Below are 18584 nucleotides of genomic sequence, written 5' to 3' on the forward strand. Positions count from 1 at the left end.
TTTCCAGAGGGGCTGTACCAGTTTACATTCCCACCAACAGTGTAGGAGGGTGCCCGTTTCTCCACATCCTCGCCAGCATCTAGAGTTCTCTGATTTGCTCATTTTAGCCACTCTGACTGGCGTGAGGTGGTATCTCAGTGTGGTTTTGATTTGTATTTCCCTGATGAGGAGGGATGCTGAGCATCGTTTCATGTGAACACCAGACAAATCTTAATACAGAGACATTCTACAATATACCCGACCAGTAACTTCTCAAAGCTATCAAAGTAATCAAAAGCAAAACAAGTCTGAAAAACTGTCAGTCAAGAGGAGCCCAAGGTAACATGATGACCAAGTGTAATGCAGTGTCCTAGATGGGATCTTGGGACAGAAAAGAAATGTTAGGTTAAACATTAAGGAAATCCTAATAAATATAAACTTTGTTTAGTAAGAATGTGTGGGGGCACCTGGGTGCCTCAGTCAGTTGAGTGTCTGACTCTTGATCTGGCTCAGGTCATGATCCCGGGGTTGTAGGATCCAGCCCTATGCCAGGCTCTGCACTGAACATAGAGCCTGCTTGAGGTTCTCTCTCTTTCCCAATGCCCCTCTTCGCTCATGCTCTCTCTCTCTCTTTCTAAAAAAATAAAAAGAAAAAAGAAAAAAGTAAATGTATAGTACTAGTGTAAGATGTCAATGGTAGGGAAATCTGTGGGCAGAGGTCTATATGGGACCTCTTTGAACTACCTTCTCAATTACTCTGTATACGTAAAATTGTTTTAGAAGGCCAAAAAGCAAATAAGTAACAATAAACAAAATAAAATAAAAAGCAAATTGAGTCATACCACATGTGCTTATATAGTACTCATGGAGATTTCACAATTTCTGGCAAAGCTCACAAACCATCCAGACAGATAACTTGGATGTCAAGGGGGACAGCATTTGTATCAGTTATCTGATTCCACTAATAATAATGATCAAACTCATTGTGTGAAATCGACATCTTATCCTTGATTTGCAGTAGGGAGACATCTTTGATTCATTTCCCACCCCTACAAGAACTTAAGAAAGCAGAGCTCTAAAATTTCTTTCTGGAAGCTTCTATCTAGAGACCCAAGGGGGAAAAACATTGAAAGGAAGAAAAAGAAGTCTGTAAGCAAGCTTCTGCAGTATTACTGCAAAGTAAAACCTTTTGAGAATAAATTCTGCCTGTTGAAGTCACTGATGGATTTTCTTTTTCACAACCAAACCTTACTGAGGCAAAGTCCATTACTGTAACTATGGGAAATACGTTGAATTTGTTTCTGAAGCAAGTAGCTTCCCTTTCACCCCTTTTGCTTATTTGCTTTCCATAGATATTACTCTGCAAGGAAGACTCTGACCAATCTTTGTGTCTGCATGGCCCCTCCAATATCTCAAGCGGGCATCTCACCTGTATTAAAGTATAACTAACAAACAAATGTGTAAGATATTTAAAATGTGCATCATGGTTATTTGATATACAGATACAGTGCACAAGGATTCCCGCCATCTAATTAACACATCTATCAATTCACATATTTATCTTTTTTTTTTTGCTACAACATTTATGCTCTTCCCTCTTAGCAAATTTCAATTGAATAATACAATTTTATCAACTGTAGTCACCGTATTTTACATTCCATTTTCAGGCCTTCTTTATCTTATAGCTGAAAGTTTGTACCCTTTAACTAACATTTCTCTACCTGTCCCCCCAATACCCTGGTATTTTTAAGGGAAAAAATGTCAAGATTGAGTTTTAAGTGAATAGTTAGACAAACTTTAAAAATTATTGGTTTTGGGGCACCTGGGTGGCTCAGTCAGTCAAGCGTCCAACTTCGGCTCAGGTCATGATCTCACGGTTCGTGGGTTCGAGCCCCGTGTTGGGCTCTGTGCTGACAGCTAGCTCAGAGCCTGGAGGCTGCTTCAGATTCTGTGTCTCCCTCTCTGACCCTCCGCTGCTCATGCTGTCTCTCTTTCTCAGAAATAAATAAATAAAAAACATTTAAAAAAATTTTTTAAATTATTTGTTCTATTCTTGATTTTCCTTTTCTGCCTCAATCATTATAAATTTGAGTTTCAGTCTGGATTGGGTGTTGTCGAAGCTCCTTGGCCCCTTACATTTTCAAACACACCTACCAGCCAGACTGAGTCTCTTTGACAGAGCTGTATCTAAACTGTGGAAACTCACTTTGCCTGCAGAGCAGAAAACAGAAGTGCCTGGGAATTTACTGCCCTCAGGGGCGGCCCTGACAAGTGACTCACCAGGACCTGGGGCAGGGTGATGCAGGGGTGGAGACTGGGGCTGCCCCTCCCCACATTGGTCAACTCCCAGCATGCCCTCACCAGGCCTGAGCCAAAGTAATCCTCAGCGGGATTTCCCCCTGAGATTTTACCTGATTTAACTTTGCTCCCTTCTGTGGTCTACTATTCCACTTCCAGATTTTTCTTGGGAATCCTTCATCATAAACCATTTTCACACAAAGCCCTGTCTCAGGGACTGCATCTAGGAATCCAGCCTGGACACGACTCAGTTCCCCATTTAGGAAAGGAGATGCTGTGCAGAAATGTGATTGGCTGAAAATAAGCTATTCTGGGGGTGGCCCCTGGCCAAAGACTGAGCAAAGTGCAGGTGCCTGGCCTGGTCTGGCCTTTCCTTGCAGGGTGGGGCTCCTCCAGCAGGCAGTCCCTTGCTCTGGGGCTCCCAGCAGGGCTATGTCTCTCTCAGCCTGCAAAGATAGGGTTGCCAAAGCCAAAAAGATAACACCTATGATGTCTATTGTTTGTTGGGGGTTTGCATGTTTTACTTCTTTTTAAAAAATGTACATTTTACTTTAGCTACCTCAGAGTGAGGTAGCCTCTGAAAAATCTTTCTGGAATGTCCCTGTTTCCTTTTTCTCCTATAGCTTGCCAGACTTTTTCTCAGATCCCCGTTTCCACAAGGAAAAGTAAACAAGTCATAACTTCGCTGGTAACTGTCAAGGTGCAATGGGCCTGTGATCCCGTGAGCATTGGGAATCAATTTCTTTTCTTTTATGTCCAGATTTAGGGATGGGAAACAAAGAGGATCTTCAAATTTCTAAATCCCCTTCATTTGCTGACAGAGAGAAAAATGGGGCCGGGTGAAAGTGAATGATGCTTTTCTCAAAACTCATGGTAAGTTGCAGTTTTGATCCAAATATACTGTGCTACTGCTAGGAATTTACCCAAGGGATACAGAAATGCTGAGGCATAGGAGCACATGTACCCCAATGTTCATAGCAGCACTCTCCACAATAGCTAAAACATGGAAAGAGCCTAAGTGTCCATCAACAGATGAATGGATCAAGAAGATGTGGTTTATCTATACCATGGAATACTACATGGCAATGAGAAAGAATGAAATCTGGCCATGTGTAGCAACGTGGATGGACCTTGAGGGTGTTATGCTGAGAGAAATAAGTCAGGCAGAGAAGGACAAATACCATATGTTTGCACGTATAGGAGGATTAGGAGGAACTTGACGGAGGAACAAGGGGAGAAGAAGGGCAGAAATGGTGGGGGAAAGGGAGAGAGGCAAACCATGAGAGACTCTTGAATGCTGACAAAAACTGAGGACTGATGGATGTGGGGGGGAGGGGGAGATGGGCATAGAGGAGGACACTTATGGGGATGAGCACTGAGTGTTATGTGGAAACTAATTTGACAATAAACTATTTGTAAAAACAACAACAACAACAACAACAACAAATATACTGTGCTAGATCTGTGTTCATGAGGCTAGAGCACAGCTTCTCACCCTTGGCACCAGCTACTTTGAGCCAGGTGGTTCTTTGTTGTATGGGTCTGTCCTGTACATTTGGGATGTTCAGCAGCATCCTTGGCCTCTACCTGCTGGATGCAGGTACTGCCCCTTGCCCTCTAGCTCTGATCCAAGTGTTCCCAGACATTGACAAATATCTCCTGATTGGCAAAATCATCCCCTTGTTGAAAGCCACGAACATAGAGATTGCTGTAGTCTGAATGTGTCCCCCTCCCCATATATTGAAACCTAACCTTCAGTTAGGAAGTGAGGCTTTTGGGAGGTGATTACAGCAGAGTCCTCATGAATAGAATTAGGGCCTTATAAGAGAGATCAAAACAAACTCCTTTGCCACTTCAACCACCTGACAATACAATAGGAAGTCAGAGACTCGGAAGCTGGCCCTCACTCAACTGTGCCAGCACCCTGATCTCAGACTCCCAACTTGCAGAGCTGTGAGAAATAAGTTTCTGTTGTTTATAAGCCAACCAGATTCTGGCATTTTGTCATGGCAGCCCAAACCCATTAAGACAGAGGTAAAGCATCCCAGAAAAGACATACCAAAATAACGATGGCAAATTCTTCCCTTCCTCTACCATTCTCTTCTTCCTGGTACTTTTGTTTCAATCTCCTTTTGCCTGAGGGCAAGGCAACTCTGTGTGTCTTCTTTTTTCCAAGGGAACAAAATTCTCCCTTCTCCCCTGAGAATCCCTGACCCAAGTGGCTCTACCCAACATACTGACCAATCAGAAGCACCTTTGTGGCAACTTTGTTCTCCACAGGCCAGGCTTATGGTCAAGGAATGTGGGGAGTCTGCTAAGTAACTCTGAGAAACTGAGAGAAGGAAGAAGCTACAACTTTGGTGCCACTGGATTGTGGGTGCCCAAGTTATAAGCATCTTAATGGTATCGTAAGTGATTGAGGGGGTCACAGGACAACCTGGTCATTAGAATGATGTGTGAATTAACAGCCTTGCCACCTGGCCAGCTGTGTGACTTCAGGCAAATTATTGTGCCTTTCTGAACCTCAAATTATTCATCCACACAGTGGCAAGGTTGTCATGCGGTTTAAATAAGATACAAATATAGAACTGTGGGGATAGTGCTGGACATTCAAAAATTCATTCATTCCTGGTTGGCATTATCATTTGTGTTGGTTGGCATTCTTATCAGGAAGGCCTCATCTAAAATAATTCTGCCTGTGCCAATAAAAGAAATTGTATTCAATTACTTAAACAGTAAAACTTTAATTTCTCTCCATAAGAGCTAGTGGATAATCATACTTACTCTGTAATGTTTTTGATTGTCTTTTGTAAAACATCAGTATTGTCTTGGTTGCAATGTGGGCTGGGGAAGGGTTGTGGGCACAGGGTGAGGCAGAAAGTAAGAACCCACTTAGCTCTGTGGCTGGAGAAACACTCAAAGGGGCTGGTATTTTTGTAAATCTCTATTCTAAAATAAAACTCTTGTTTCTCTCAAATCTTTTCCTCAAGTGGAGTGAGTATAAGCCTTTCTCCCAGAAAGAATGGAACTCCTCAGGTCAGATCAGTCAGCATTACACATTGTTACTCAGACACTAATAAAACAATCACCACCACTCATTCATTCTTTGATCCTTTTACAAGTCAGGCTGCCAGATTTCAGACTATTTCTCTATTTTTTCCATCAGCTGCCACAAGCCAGGGGATCCTGATTTTGTTCATCTCACCCACATGTGTGCTGCGTACTGCATGATAAGGGAAAATGCAGGGAAGTGACACATATTCTCAAAGAGATATTTCAAACTTCCTCACCTCTGGATTTCCCATAAAGAATGCTGGTTCTTTTCTCTCCTACTTCCCACAATTGGCCTGGCTCCTGGGCGGGAGGGGGAGGCCACATGTGTAAAAGAGCACGTTCTTCTGAGAAGGAACAGCCTCGTTCACAGATCTGGGTCTTCTGAAGTCCTGACAGGTGGGTCACAGGCTACCTATGAAAGTTCTGTCACCCTCAGTTCCCTGGCAAGTATTTAGTGTTGCAGGTGAAATGCTATTGTGGTTAAGAGATAGGGTTCTGAAGACAATCTGCTTGGGTGCAAATCCTGGCTCAACCCCTTGCTAGCTGGGGGACCTCACAAAAGTTTTCAACTCTCTGGACCTCAGTTTCCTCATCTGTTGAATGGGGGTGATATAATAATGACATAATAATAACAGTAGCCCCCAGATTTGCTGTAAAGAGTAATGGCTGCAAGTACTTGGAAAGCACCTAGAACAATATCTGGAATAGGTTAAGCATTTAATATACATGACATAAAATTATTATTAAACCCCTTGTGTCTTGCCTGAGGAGAGAGAGAGAGATGCCAGTGCTTGCGCAGGGCAGGTTGCAGGATCTTGCTGTAGGATAAAAGGTAAGATGGCTGTGGAATATCGTTAGACCAGGAGCTGTCTGGAAGCAATTTCTCGACTGCAGCACTTTTGACATTTTGGGCCAGACAGTTCTTTATCAAGGGACTGTCCTCTGCGTGAAAAGATGTATGGCAGCATCCTTGACCTCCACCCACTAGACGCCAGCAGCACTTCTGTATCCCTAGCTGTGACAACCAAAAATGTCCCCAAACACTGCCAAATGTCCCCTGGGAACTAAATCTCTCTCAATTGGGAGCCTCTGGTCTAGAGGGAAATGAGGAAGCAGAGCAAAGGGGAGACCCCCAGAGTAGTGACATGAACTTGACTTCTCCTGGAGAATAAGTTAGCTTGGCAGAGACAGCATCATATGAATTAAAGATTTTCCCTTCTACTTCTCTGGTAGTCCATGATGACTGTGTATTTGGATATGTGTGTGTGTGGACACACTGGTCTAAAAAGAGAAGGAATAAATACCACCTCTTGCAAAAGGAAACATTTTGAATAGAAACGTTTTCATGGCATGTGATTGAGGTTTATTAAGATTAGTAAAAATAACTGTCACTTCCAGGAGTTGTGTGATTGGTGACCCTCGGTGGCTTTCCCAAGGTCATGGAGGACAGATGTCACCCATGGCTTTCCTGTGTCCCCTGACCCCAACCCCCAATACATGCTCTGTGTCCCAGGCTGAATGGTGTTCTTCACTATCTTCCCACCAGGATCACTGGGGAATCAACCCTTTAGGGAATTCTAGAATGCTAGAAACTGCCAAAAAGGCCCAGGAAACCACAACCCCTTCCCCATTTGTGGTAACAAGCTGGCTGATTAGCTTTTTGAGAAGACCTTCTCAGGCTTTGATCCCTTGGGAATCTCATTAAAATACAGATTCTGATTTGGTAACACCAGGAAGGGACTTGAGATTCTGCCTTTCCGATATGCTTCTGGGTGATGCCAAGTCACATGTCCATAGACAACACTGAGGAATGAAGTACCAGTGGACAATTCTACATGAGTTCATCTATTTCAGCACCTAACACAGAACTTTCAGCAACAGTGAGGAAGCATCCAAGAGGCATTTTTATTGTTGGAAAAATAAACAGCCAAGACAGGGTTTTGTCTACACAAGCAGGCATCTCTTTTTGTTTTCCTCTAAGGTGTATGTATATTGAGGTAGGATGAAGGGGGTCAATACTGCATGAGTTTCATTAGGCTGGTGGCTTTTCTCTCTCATGCCCTCTTGTATTCTGTTATGTGTGGAGGACACAAAATCCTTTCAGGAGGGATGACAGAGGCAGAAAGTGAATATGGCAGGAGCCTGAGCCCCCAAGTCAGACCTGGCACGTGGGCAGAGGCAGGCGCTGATGACCACTCTGTGTGTGGTGTGCAGGGTCACTTGGAAATCCCCCATGAAGGGCCAGGAGGAGCTTGAGAGAGGAGTGGCATAAGACATTGCTGTAAACTACACTGATTTCCCAAAGGATTTTACAAGTGCTCACAAAAGTAGAAAGGATAATCTGAACCCTGTGGGTCCTTTATGAACAGGGAGATTATGGTTGGGCTTTGCCACAGCCTAAGGGTGCAGAACAACAGAGCTATTGTGGAGCCAGGCATTCATATTGAAGATAAAATATTAGCTGGGTGGTCCTGGATAATGAAGGCATTTATGACTCTGGCTAAGCATATGTATGTCGGACTGATTTACAGATTACCCGTACAGAGTCTGGGCTCACAAGGGCTCCAGAGGAGTGAGGCTGGCTGGGTATAGATTTGGGATAAAGGCACCAATGATCAAAGCAGCTCAGAAGGATGAAAGAGCTGTTTATCTGTGACCTAGGGATACAATGGAAGGGGGAATACCATTGCACTGAAAATTAAGACTAGTTTCTAAGAGCATCCCTAAAAACTTTGAACTTTAGAGAAAGTGGTCTCAAACCAACACTCAGAGGGAAACACACCAGAAAAACAATGGACAATTACGAAGGGCTTGGGAAGCCCTGGTGACCAGAACACAGGTCCACAATTGGGATCTGGGAAGACAAACTACTGGGTTGGCTGTGACCTGATAAGTGACCTTGGACCAGTCTCATTGCCTTTCATTTTCCTCATCTGCTGGAGTCAGAGGTTGATTCTAGGTCCCAAAGTTGCTAGGCCTACAGCAGAATGCAGCTCAAAAGACACAGTTACTCCATTCCACTTTGTCTACAAAAGATAATTTGGAAGAATTGGAGGAACACCTCTCTAAGGATGCCAGGTCAGGACTGGAATTTTCCAGAATAAAATACCAAGTGTGCCACACCCCTTTATCGGCCTGAGGAGAATTTATTCACATTTACTTACTTGTTTACTTATTTATTTATTAAGTAGGCTTCATGCCCAGGGCAGAGTCCAACATGGGCTTGAAGTTCCTGACCCCAAGATCAAGACCTGAGCCGAGATCAAGAATCAAATGCCCAACTGACTGAGCAAGCCACCCAGGCACCCCAGGAGAAAAAAAAATTTAACAAACAATTGGATGAGTTCTGACACACGTGTATAGCCATGAAATCATCACAGTTATGACAATGAACATAGACATCCTTCTCAAAAGTTCCCTGATGCCCCTATAATCCTTTTCTCCCTCAACTGTCTCATCACCAGGTAACCACTGGTCTGACTTTCTGTCACTGTAGGTGAATTTTGCATCCCCTACCATTTTATATACATGGAAACAGGATGCATAGTATGTACAGTATGGCTTCTTTCACTTACCATAATTTTCAGATTCAATTTTGTTTTGTGTATCAGTAGTTTGTTACTTTTCTTTGTTGAATAATATTCCATTACACAGATATACTAAAGTTGGCTTATCCATTCACTTATTGATGAACATTTCAGTTTTGTCCAGTTTGCTTTTCCTAGATTAAGCTGCTGTGGACATTCATGTTTATATGTTTGGATGCACATATGCTCCCATTTCTGGGATATGGAAAACCTAGATTATATGGGAAGCAAATAACTTTTAAAGAAATGGCCAAATCTTTTCCCAAGAGGTCGTTCTATTTTACATTTCTATCAGCAGAGTGGGAGAGTTCCAGTTTCTTTACATCCTTGCCAGCATGGTCAGTCTTTTTAATGTTAGCTGTACCTGTGGATTTGTAGTGGTGTCTCAATACAATTTTCATTTGTGTTTTCTTAGTGACTAATGATGTTGCACATCTTTTAATGCATTTTTTTTGCCATTTTAAAGCCTTCTTTTGTGAAATGATTGTTCAAATTTTTGCCCTTTAAGAAAAAAGCTTGAGTTGTCTTAATATTGAGTTACAAAAGTTATTTACCTATTCTAGATACAAGTCTTCTTCAGATACATGTTTTGCAAATATTTCCTATTTTATGCCTCATGGAGAATTTTTGAGAACAAAGAAGTTACACTTTGGGGGGTAGATAGTACTACCAGGCTGGTGTATTTCATTCTGGAGTCTCTGGTATTTTAGTAGCTGCTTCTGCTGCCAGGTCTTCCTTTGGTTTTCTCTCATCACAGTGAGCCGGAAGTATCAGGTCACCTCCACCTAAAAACTGCAGGTCAGCACTGACCTCCACCACTCACCCTCCACCTCATTTGAAGCAGTTGGTCTTCCACAGTTTTCTTCCTTGTTTGGTAACACAAAGGGGCACTTTTTCCTTGTATATCTGATTATCACACTGTATGCTTTAAATACATGTGATTTTATTTGTCAATTATATCTCAATTAAAAAAAACAAGTATCATGTATCAGTTGCCATTGCTGCTTGTGGTCCAAACCACCTTGTGGTCCAAATAAACACCCTTTGTTATTGCTCCAGAAGCCTACCATTCCACTGATCTCAAGTGGGCTCACTGGCACATTTTCAGTCAAATGGAATCTCTGTAATTGGCTCAAAAGAATTCAGCACCCATATTACCATTCTTGCTATTTCTGTCTCTGTGTTCTGATTTACCTCATTTTAGTACTAACATGGCTTCTAGAAGACTCTCTCTGGTAAGAGAATCTGGAATCACTCTCAAGTGCTGCTGGGCTCAGAGGGTTTGTAGACCTCTGGGACTATCTTGATTTGGTTCTCTGAGAATCAGACCCTGAGAAAATTATTTGAGTGTAAGCAGCTCATCCCAGGAAGCTGAGAAGTGGAAAAGGAAAGGAAAGTAGAGGGGATAGCCAATATAGTGTGTGTTAACGAAGAGGCTACCATGGTGGGAAGCTGGGGCACAATCTCATTGGGAACATGCCTTGGGATTGTCCCATCCAAGGACAAAGAATGAAACCTTTCCTGAGACTGAGAATCTTCCAGTGAATGCTACATGAGGCCCTTTCCTCCTTAATCAGGACTTAGACTCAGGGTTCTCCCTCAAGACTTCACTGCAAAGGAGTCGCTGGCCCCTGAGGCTGGGTTTTAGTTTTATCAGTGAGGTTCCCATTTACCTATTTTAAGTCCACTACAAGTAGGTAATATTTGCCATGTTTAGGGACCTGGTACATAATCACAAAATACAAATGGACTCAACACCAGAAGTAAGCCTGACCTGTTTTCTCATGGGGGCATAATCATCTAAAGCCACTTTTGAGGGGCCATGTGGGCTGGATCCCTGCATTTAAGGACTCTGGTGTGTCACTAATGTGTTGGCTGTACCTATTACAACTTCGCCGTGGACTAGCAGGATGGAAGGTCCATCATAAGCTACCACTCCATCATCTTGGGCATGCATCACCGAACAGAGATCTGCTTTAAATGAAGCAGCAGATATTTTTAGTGATTTATCAAGAGATGCTTTATTACATGGGATGACGGATTACTGCAAAACAGTAGAGTAATCCCTTCCAGCCTCATGATTTGAAAGTCTGTGAAGGAATTTAAGCAGTTGGGTGCAAGCTGGCTTAACAGTAAGATGAGTTTAAAATGGCCTAATTTCTCAGAAAATATTGTGTCAAAACTTCCACATTGTGGCTTCTGAGCCTGCTGTGCTTCAAAAACGAAAAAGGACTTTGACAAGTCCCTGCTTTGGATTCACAGATTCTTTTCCAGACCTTCACTAGTTACTTCTAGACCTGCATAATTTTCTGCCTTTCAGATTTTTGCCATCTCGTAGGGCTGAGTGGGACACCTGTTGTGCTCTTGTCCCCTCCCCTGCCCATCACCAGCCATGCTTTCAATCTCTTGTATAGATTGATACCAATCTGAGTAATTTCTTGTTTACCAGGCTGAATAGCCCCAGCAGCATCAACATTGATACAGAGGTTAATTTATTAACACGTTCATTGATTTCAGGAAGTAGTGTTGAGAGCATCTGTGTGACCAGAATTAGGGACTCAGCAAACACAGAGCCCTGATATTTACTTGCACTGTCTCAATGTCAAATGTTCCAGTTCAAAGGCAGGGGAAAAGAAACATTGTCCCAGCCCAAAAGCCAAGAGGCAGAAAGGATTCTCTCTAATTCAGGACAGGGGCAGCCTTTTTGTCCAATTCTGGCCTTCAATTGATTGGATGTGGCCCACCCACATTGGAGAGGGCAGTCTCCTTCACTGTCTACCAATTTAAATGTTAATCTCATCCAGAGACACCCTCAGAACCACAGCCACAATAAAGTTTGACCAAATATCAGGGCACCACATGACCCAACCAAGTTAATACATAAAATTAACCATCATAGTATTCTTCATTTCTTTTAGCAGCTCCATTTATGAGTGAGCTCTAGTTTATTAAATCAGTCTCTGTTCATGAACATTTGGTTATTTTTAGTCTTTTGTTATTGTGAGTAGCTCTGCGATGGATAACGTGCACACATATTATATTCGCTTGTCATTGCATTTGGTGGTTCAAGCTTCCTAGAGGTGGGATTTCTGGGTCAAAGGGGGAAATGTATATGTAATTGCACCTCCCTGGGGGTTGTACCATTTTGCATTCTACTAATAATGCCTGAAAGCACTTGTTCCATGGGGAAACAAGGACCTACATTTGGTCAAGAAGAATACCACTAGCCTTGGCTATGGAGATTGGTTTAGGACCAAGCTGACCAATGGGAATGATTGATGGGAGTTTTTGTGAAAACATCAGGACAGAGAAGCTATTTCTCCTTGGGGATTGCTCAACTAGCTGTTGTAAATCTCCAGTGTATAGGGGCAATCACATAGAGAAAATCTGGTCAAAATGATACCAACAAAGAAGGAGCAGTGCCCCTAGACACAGAAAGGAGAGTAAGATAGAATCCTGATGGAATAATAGAGCCCCTCGATTCAGCTGGACCTGATTCAGAGGCTATCCCTGCATTTTTCAGTTATGAGAGGAAAAATTCAGTTTTAAAAGTCAAACATGATTTCACATATATGTGGAATCTAAAAAATAATAAATAAAACAAAGAAGCAGAAAAAAAAAGAGCAGAAACAGACCCATAAATACAAAGAACAAACTAGTGGCTGCCAGAGGGGAGGGGGCTGGGGAATGGGCAAAATGAGTGAAGGGGAGTGGGAGGGAAAGGCTTCCATTTAGGGAATGAGTAAGTCACAGGGATGAAGGCACGGCAGAGGGAATATCGTCAATGGTATTGTAATAGTGTTGTATAGTGACAGGTGGTGGCTTCACTTGTGAGCACAGAGTAATGTATACACTTGTCCAACCACTATGTTATACACCTGAAATTAATGTCACAGCATGTATCAACTATACTTTAATTTTTAAAAATTTGAAATGAATCCATTTTTTCTACAAATGAAAGAGTCCTATCAACTGCAGCATGCTACACAAAACATGATTTCTTCCTTCAAGGATATTTACATAGAAATGGAAGACAGAACTAAGGCATGAAAAACAATGAGAACAATAAGATGGAGTCATATCAGGTGCTGAACTTTACTTATAGACTGAGGAGTCCCATGAGTCCTTCAGAAGACAGCAGAAGGGCAGATAGTGGGCTTTGAGGGGACAGGATTTGGGTGGGCGGGACGTTGAATACCTCCACAATCCTGCACCTGCAATTTAAGATCTGATATGGTCTGAGAACCAAAAGTCATTGTAGAGTTGGGCAAACTTGTGTTCAACATGAAGGTGCAGAAATTTTAAATGCTTTTATTTATTTTTGAGAGAGAGAGACAGAATACAAGTGAGGAGGGGCAGAGAGAGAGGGAGACACAGAATCGGAAGCAGGCTCCAGGCTCTGAGCTGTCAGCACAGAGCCCAATGTGGGACTTGAACACATGAACCGTGAGATCATGACCCAAGCTGAAGTTGGACACTTAACCAACTGAGCCACCCAGGTGCCCCAAAGGTGCAGAAACTTTAAACTGTCGGATTAGGGGATACAGCCTCAGACCCTGCCAGGGGTGATAGATACATCATATATGTTATCTATGTAGGGTTTTGTGGTTCCAATGTCTGAACTGTTTAAATTCTGAAACACTATTGGCCCTACAGAATTTGCCTAAAAGACTGTGCCACTGTGCTTCATGTCTGGGGGAAGTGAGGGGATGTTTTCTGAGGCCAGGACATGGAAGTGGGTGTCAGGACACCATGGGCATGACTTGAAAGGTTCCTATCTTATGGGCAGCAGGAAAAAGTTAAGACATCCTAAGTACTTTAGAGGTACAAACTCCCCAGTTCCTTTGTAAGTCTCCACTACCACCCCAGAGGGACTTTTGTGTAAAACTAGTCAGACTGTCACCTGCACAAAGTTGCTTTTTCAGGGGAGCAGGTGGGGCAATATCCAAGCTGGGCCACTCTCTGTTGACCGTGTGGGCACCCCTGGCACTGGCTGCCCATCCAGCCTGTCAGTGCCATCTTCTAACTTGTTCAAAAGTGCCATGTGCCCTGTGCTGTTTCAGATCCTTAGCCTGAGACAAGGATTTGAGCCAGGCAGCTAACTGGGAGGGGGCCCAGGATGTGCTGGAAGGAGTGCAGAAGGGAAGTAAGGACATCAATACAGGAATTGTCAATGAGTGAGTTACTGCTGTGGGTAATTGGGGTTCCCTCCTGTTGGGGGCCTCAAGGAGACTGTGTGGAGCATGCCTCAGAATTGCCCCCACTGAACAGGAAGGAAGCCAGGGAAACTATCCACCAACTGGTTGAATGTTGCACTATGGGTAGTAACTGTCTTGCAGCCCTCAGGTGGGGAAGAAGGGAGAGGCAAGCAGGTGCTGGAAGTAGGAAGCTATTAGTGTGCATAGTAACTGCCCGCCAGCTGCAAGTGAGCACAAAGTAGGCTGAGAGGATGTGGCACACGATGTCTTCCTCAGGAGCCCCCACTAAGAGCTCCCACACAACATGGCTGATCTACATTGGCCACACTGTTCATTGCTTCTCTTTTCTTGCCACTTAGAATCCCTTTGGGGTCAGGAACTGTTTCTACTCAGAGCTGCATCCCCTGTGCCTAGCATGATGTGTAGGTCAGATCAGTGTCCAGTTAGGATTTACCAAATAAACAAATACCACTGTATGTGTTTCAGCTTCTTCCCAGGTTTTTTACTGCAATTGTTCTCCAAAGAGTACACTGCAAGTAAGACAAAGGTTTCCCCTGCTACTACTGACTAAGGACAGGAATCTGTACCATGTCCCCATATTAACCACTCTTGTCCCTCCCTCTTGATGCTGAGGAAGGAAGCCTGTGTGGCTGGACTAAGTCCTTGCCCTCTTCTTCTCCACTCTTGGCAGGAAGCAAACTTTTGCTTTAGGCATCTTGGCAGGGTCAGGCAGGGTCCTTACTTATACTCCAGATGATGGCTCTCACTCTTGCCATCATAAAAGTTTTAGAGATGGTTGGCTTTTGGATTTCCAAAGACAAGCAGACTCATTGCTGCCCAGATGTTTGACTGGTGACTGGTCCTCAGGTATGCTCATTCATCAGCTTTATAGTGATGTAGAGATATCCTCTTCTGCCAGCTTAGGATAAATTTAATCCTCTAAGCAGGCTGGGCTTAGGGGCAGCCATCTGGTTGGAAGGGGGATCAGGGGACTTATATATTTTTTTTAACATTTATTTATTTTTGAGAGAGAGAGACAGAACATGAGCCGGGAAGGGGTAGACAGAGAAAGACAGAGTATCTGAAGCAGGCTCTGCACTAACAGCAGAGAGCCTGATGCAGGGCTCAAACTCATGAACCATGAGATCATAACCTGAGCCAAAGACTGATGCTCAACCAACTGATCCACCCAGGTGGCCCTCAGGGGACTTATATCAGGGCTACCTTAATATGGGAAGCACATCAATATCACTTGGGTGCTATGTTAATTTGTGATGGCTTTGTGGAGGGGTTGGTAGGTTATGGAAAGCCAAAAGATGCCACCACTTGGCCCTCTATTTCCCTAACAAGATACCATACAGATAGAATTTGGCACGAATGTGATGAATGAGGGTCAGGGCAAAGCCAGAGAAGGAGAACTTGAACTTCAGCCACCAAAACTTCACCTGACTTCTGCTAGTTTTGTTTTTAATAATGTGAGTGTTTTTGTAGGCAAGTCAGATTACATCTCTATTAGAAAGAATAGCCATCACTCTTGAGAATGAATGCACATCTGCTGTCTTTACTCTTAGAATTTGTGATAAAATTCCCTGGAGTGGGCCCTGCAATCTCAGCCCTCGCTTCTGTAGCCACTGGCGCTGAAGAGCTGCCTCCATCTGTCTAGCTGTGAAACCCTGTTTACCACATCATTAATCAACAGAGATTTTGGAATTTGTAAATTTCAGTTTTTCACTGAATGAAAATAGACATTGTGCCAGAAATTCATTGTCAAAAAGAAGCATTAAATATTGGTAATTAGCAAATAAAAAGGAGGCCAAAGTGCCCATCTCAAACCAAGACTCTTCCTCACAGGATGGATGTGATTCGGTAAAGTAATGAACAAAATTCTTCTCTTCTCCTACATGTGCATTTGGAAGTGAAATCACAAGAGACCTAAGTTTTTTTTTTGTTTTGTTTTTTGTTTTACAAATAGTTTATTGTCAAATTAGTTTCCACATAACACTCAGTGCTCATCCCCAAAGTGCCATCCTCCATGCCCCTCCCCCCCTCCCCCCCACATCCATCAGTCCTCAGTTTTTGTCAGCATTCAAGAGTCTCTCATGGTTTGCCTCTCTCCCTTTCCCCCACCATTTTCCCCCTTCTTCTCCCCCTTGGTCCTCCGTCAAGTTCCTCCTAATCCTCCTATACGTGCAAACATATGATATTTGTCCTTCTCTGCCTGACTTATTTCGCTCAGCATAACACCCTCAAGGTCCATCCATGTTGCTACACATGGCCAGATTTCAGTTTTTTTGTTTGTTTGTTTGTTTGTTTGTTTGTTTTGAGACCTAAGTTTTAAAACACAAAAGATAAGATGCTTTCATGAGGTTGAAAGCATATGTCTTCCTGAGGTGAGGGGATATGTCAGCAGCAGACATGAGATTTCCTGTGGATTGATTTGGGTATTTTTGTTTGTTTATTTATTTTGAGAGAGAGTGAGGGAGGGAGGGGCAGAGAGAGAGAGTGGGAGAGAAAGAATCCAAAGCAGGCTCCACACCTCTACACTGTCAGCACAGAGCTCGACGTGCGGCTCAAATTCATGAACCGTGAGATCATGACCTAAGCCAAAATCAAGAGTTAGATGCTCAGCCGACTGGGTTGATTTATAAAAGGTTGTAATGGTGTCAAAATGAGTGTAAAGGACAGAAGAGAAAGTGTTTTAGGGTAGCTTTATGGGAGGAATTTATTTATTTTAATCAAATGATAAAATTGCTAATCACATGACAGCTGACGTTGTTCTTCATATTCTGTCTAAAGACATTCAGTTAACTGTCAGGCCTCTTAACCTCAAGTGCTACAGGGAAGGCATTTCTTAAAGCAGTACCATCCAGCTGCCTCAGCTTCCCAGGTGGCTGTGAGTGGTTGAAGTGTATTTGTCTACTTTCCTTTCCATGCACATCCACATAGCATTGCCCCCCATTCATCCCTTTCCACTTGCTCCCCACATACTCAGCCATTTCATCTCCTTGACACAATCCACCCCTCTCTCTCCTCAGAATTCTCCAACAACTTCCCATGGCCAGATAAAATGGTCTTCACTCTTTAGGTTGGTGAGGTCAAGACTGGCACCCAATATGCCTACCCAAATATCCATTCTTCATCCATGTCTTAAAACATTCAGTTTATCCAAGGGACCAATACCCTGTTAAAAGATGGCATTTGCCAGCCTCCCTTGCAGCCAAATCAATGAACTATATGTGGAGTCACTGGGACCTCCATAGGAAAACTCTTCTAGGGAGATAACTCACCTGGAGGGGTGTGACCTATTACCCTTTTACTTCTCAGAATCAGTCCTACAACATAAACAAGATGGCAGGAGCTCTTACCACCAACATATAGCCTTGAGAAGCAGGAAGGTAGATGGAACCTGGGTACCTGAAACTGTCATTCAGTGCTAGAGAGCTGGCCTCCTGACTTCTTATCCATAAGAGAATTATCACCTAATTATTCACAAGATACAAGGTTTGGATCCCTTTTATGTTTTTTAATTTATTTTTTATTTTATTTTATTTTATTTTTACAAGTACTTTATTGTCAAGTTGGTTTCCATATAACACCCAGTGTTCATCCACAAGTGCCCTCCTCCATGCCCATCTCCCCCCTCCCCCCCCACCCATCATTTGGATCTCTTTTATAGCTGATGATCCAACTGCTAATGGATATGATTGGCACTGAAGGGTCTCCATGCTTGGCTCCAATCTTCCTTTTCAGCGTTTGTCTCACTTGTTATTTAGTCCTAACTCAAGATAATACCAAATAGGCATTTATCTCTGATTCATATCTAGGTTTGCCAGGATGCCAATTCCAAAGATCTGTATCTTCTACTTCCTCCCAGAAAGAGTCTACCATCAAGCATGATTGCTTTCTACACCCAGTCTTTTAACATGGTTAAGGACAGGATTTCTCTCTGCTTCTCTCTCTTTCTATCCTTGAGATCTTGAGCAATTTAAAGGGCAAGGAAGTGTCAAACTCATTGCAAGGAAAGAGACAATATTTCACTAATTTGGAGAGTAGACAGTGGTCTGAACTCAGAAACCCAGGCAAGGCTCTTGATAATCTCATTTCCACGAGACACTGGAACTATGTTTGAAAAAATTTTAGGAGACACACTTCATTTCTCTGCTTGGGTTTCCTTTCCACAAAGTGGAGACTGATGGTTTATTAAGATTTGGAAATGATGGGGGGTGGGGGGAAGGGAAGCATTTTAGTTTTTAAAAATATTTGTTTTAGCCTGACAGAATACATGGCTATGAATTCCCTGAAAATCATCCAGAAACTGATAAGAGAACCTAAACTTGAATGCATTCACAGATGCTAGCCTATAATTTTCCTGTTAAAATGAATAGCTTGTTCACTCTGGCTTGTGCTGAACCACTCCTACCTTTGTGTACATAGTTAACATCCAGATAATTTATTGAACTTTTGAATC

Source organism: Hyaena hyaena, unplaced genomic scaffold (genome assembly GCF_003009895.1).
Source record: "Hyaena hyaena isolate Hyena2069 unplaced genomic scaffold, ASM300989v1 scaffold_643, whole genome shotgun sequence".
In the NCBI taxonomy this organism is placed as follows: domain Eukaryota; kingdom Metazoa; phylum Chordata; class Mammalia; order Carnivora; family Hyaenidae; genus Hyaena; species Hyaena hyaena.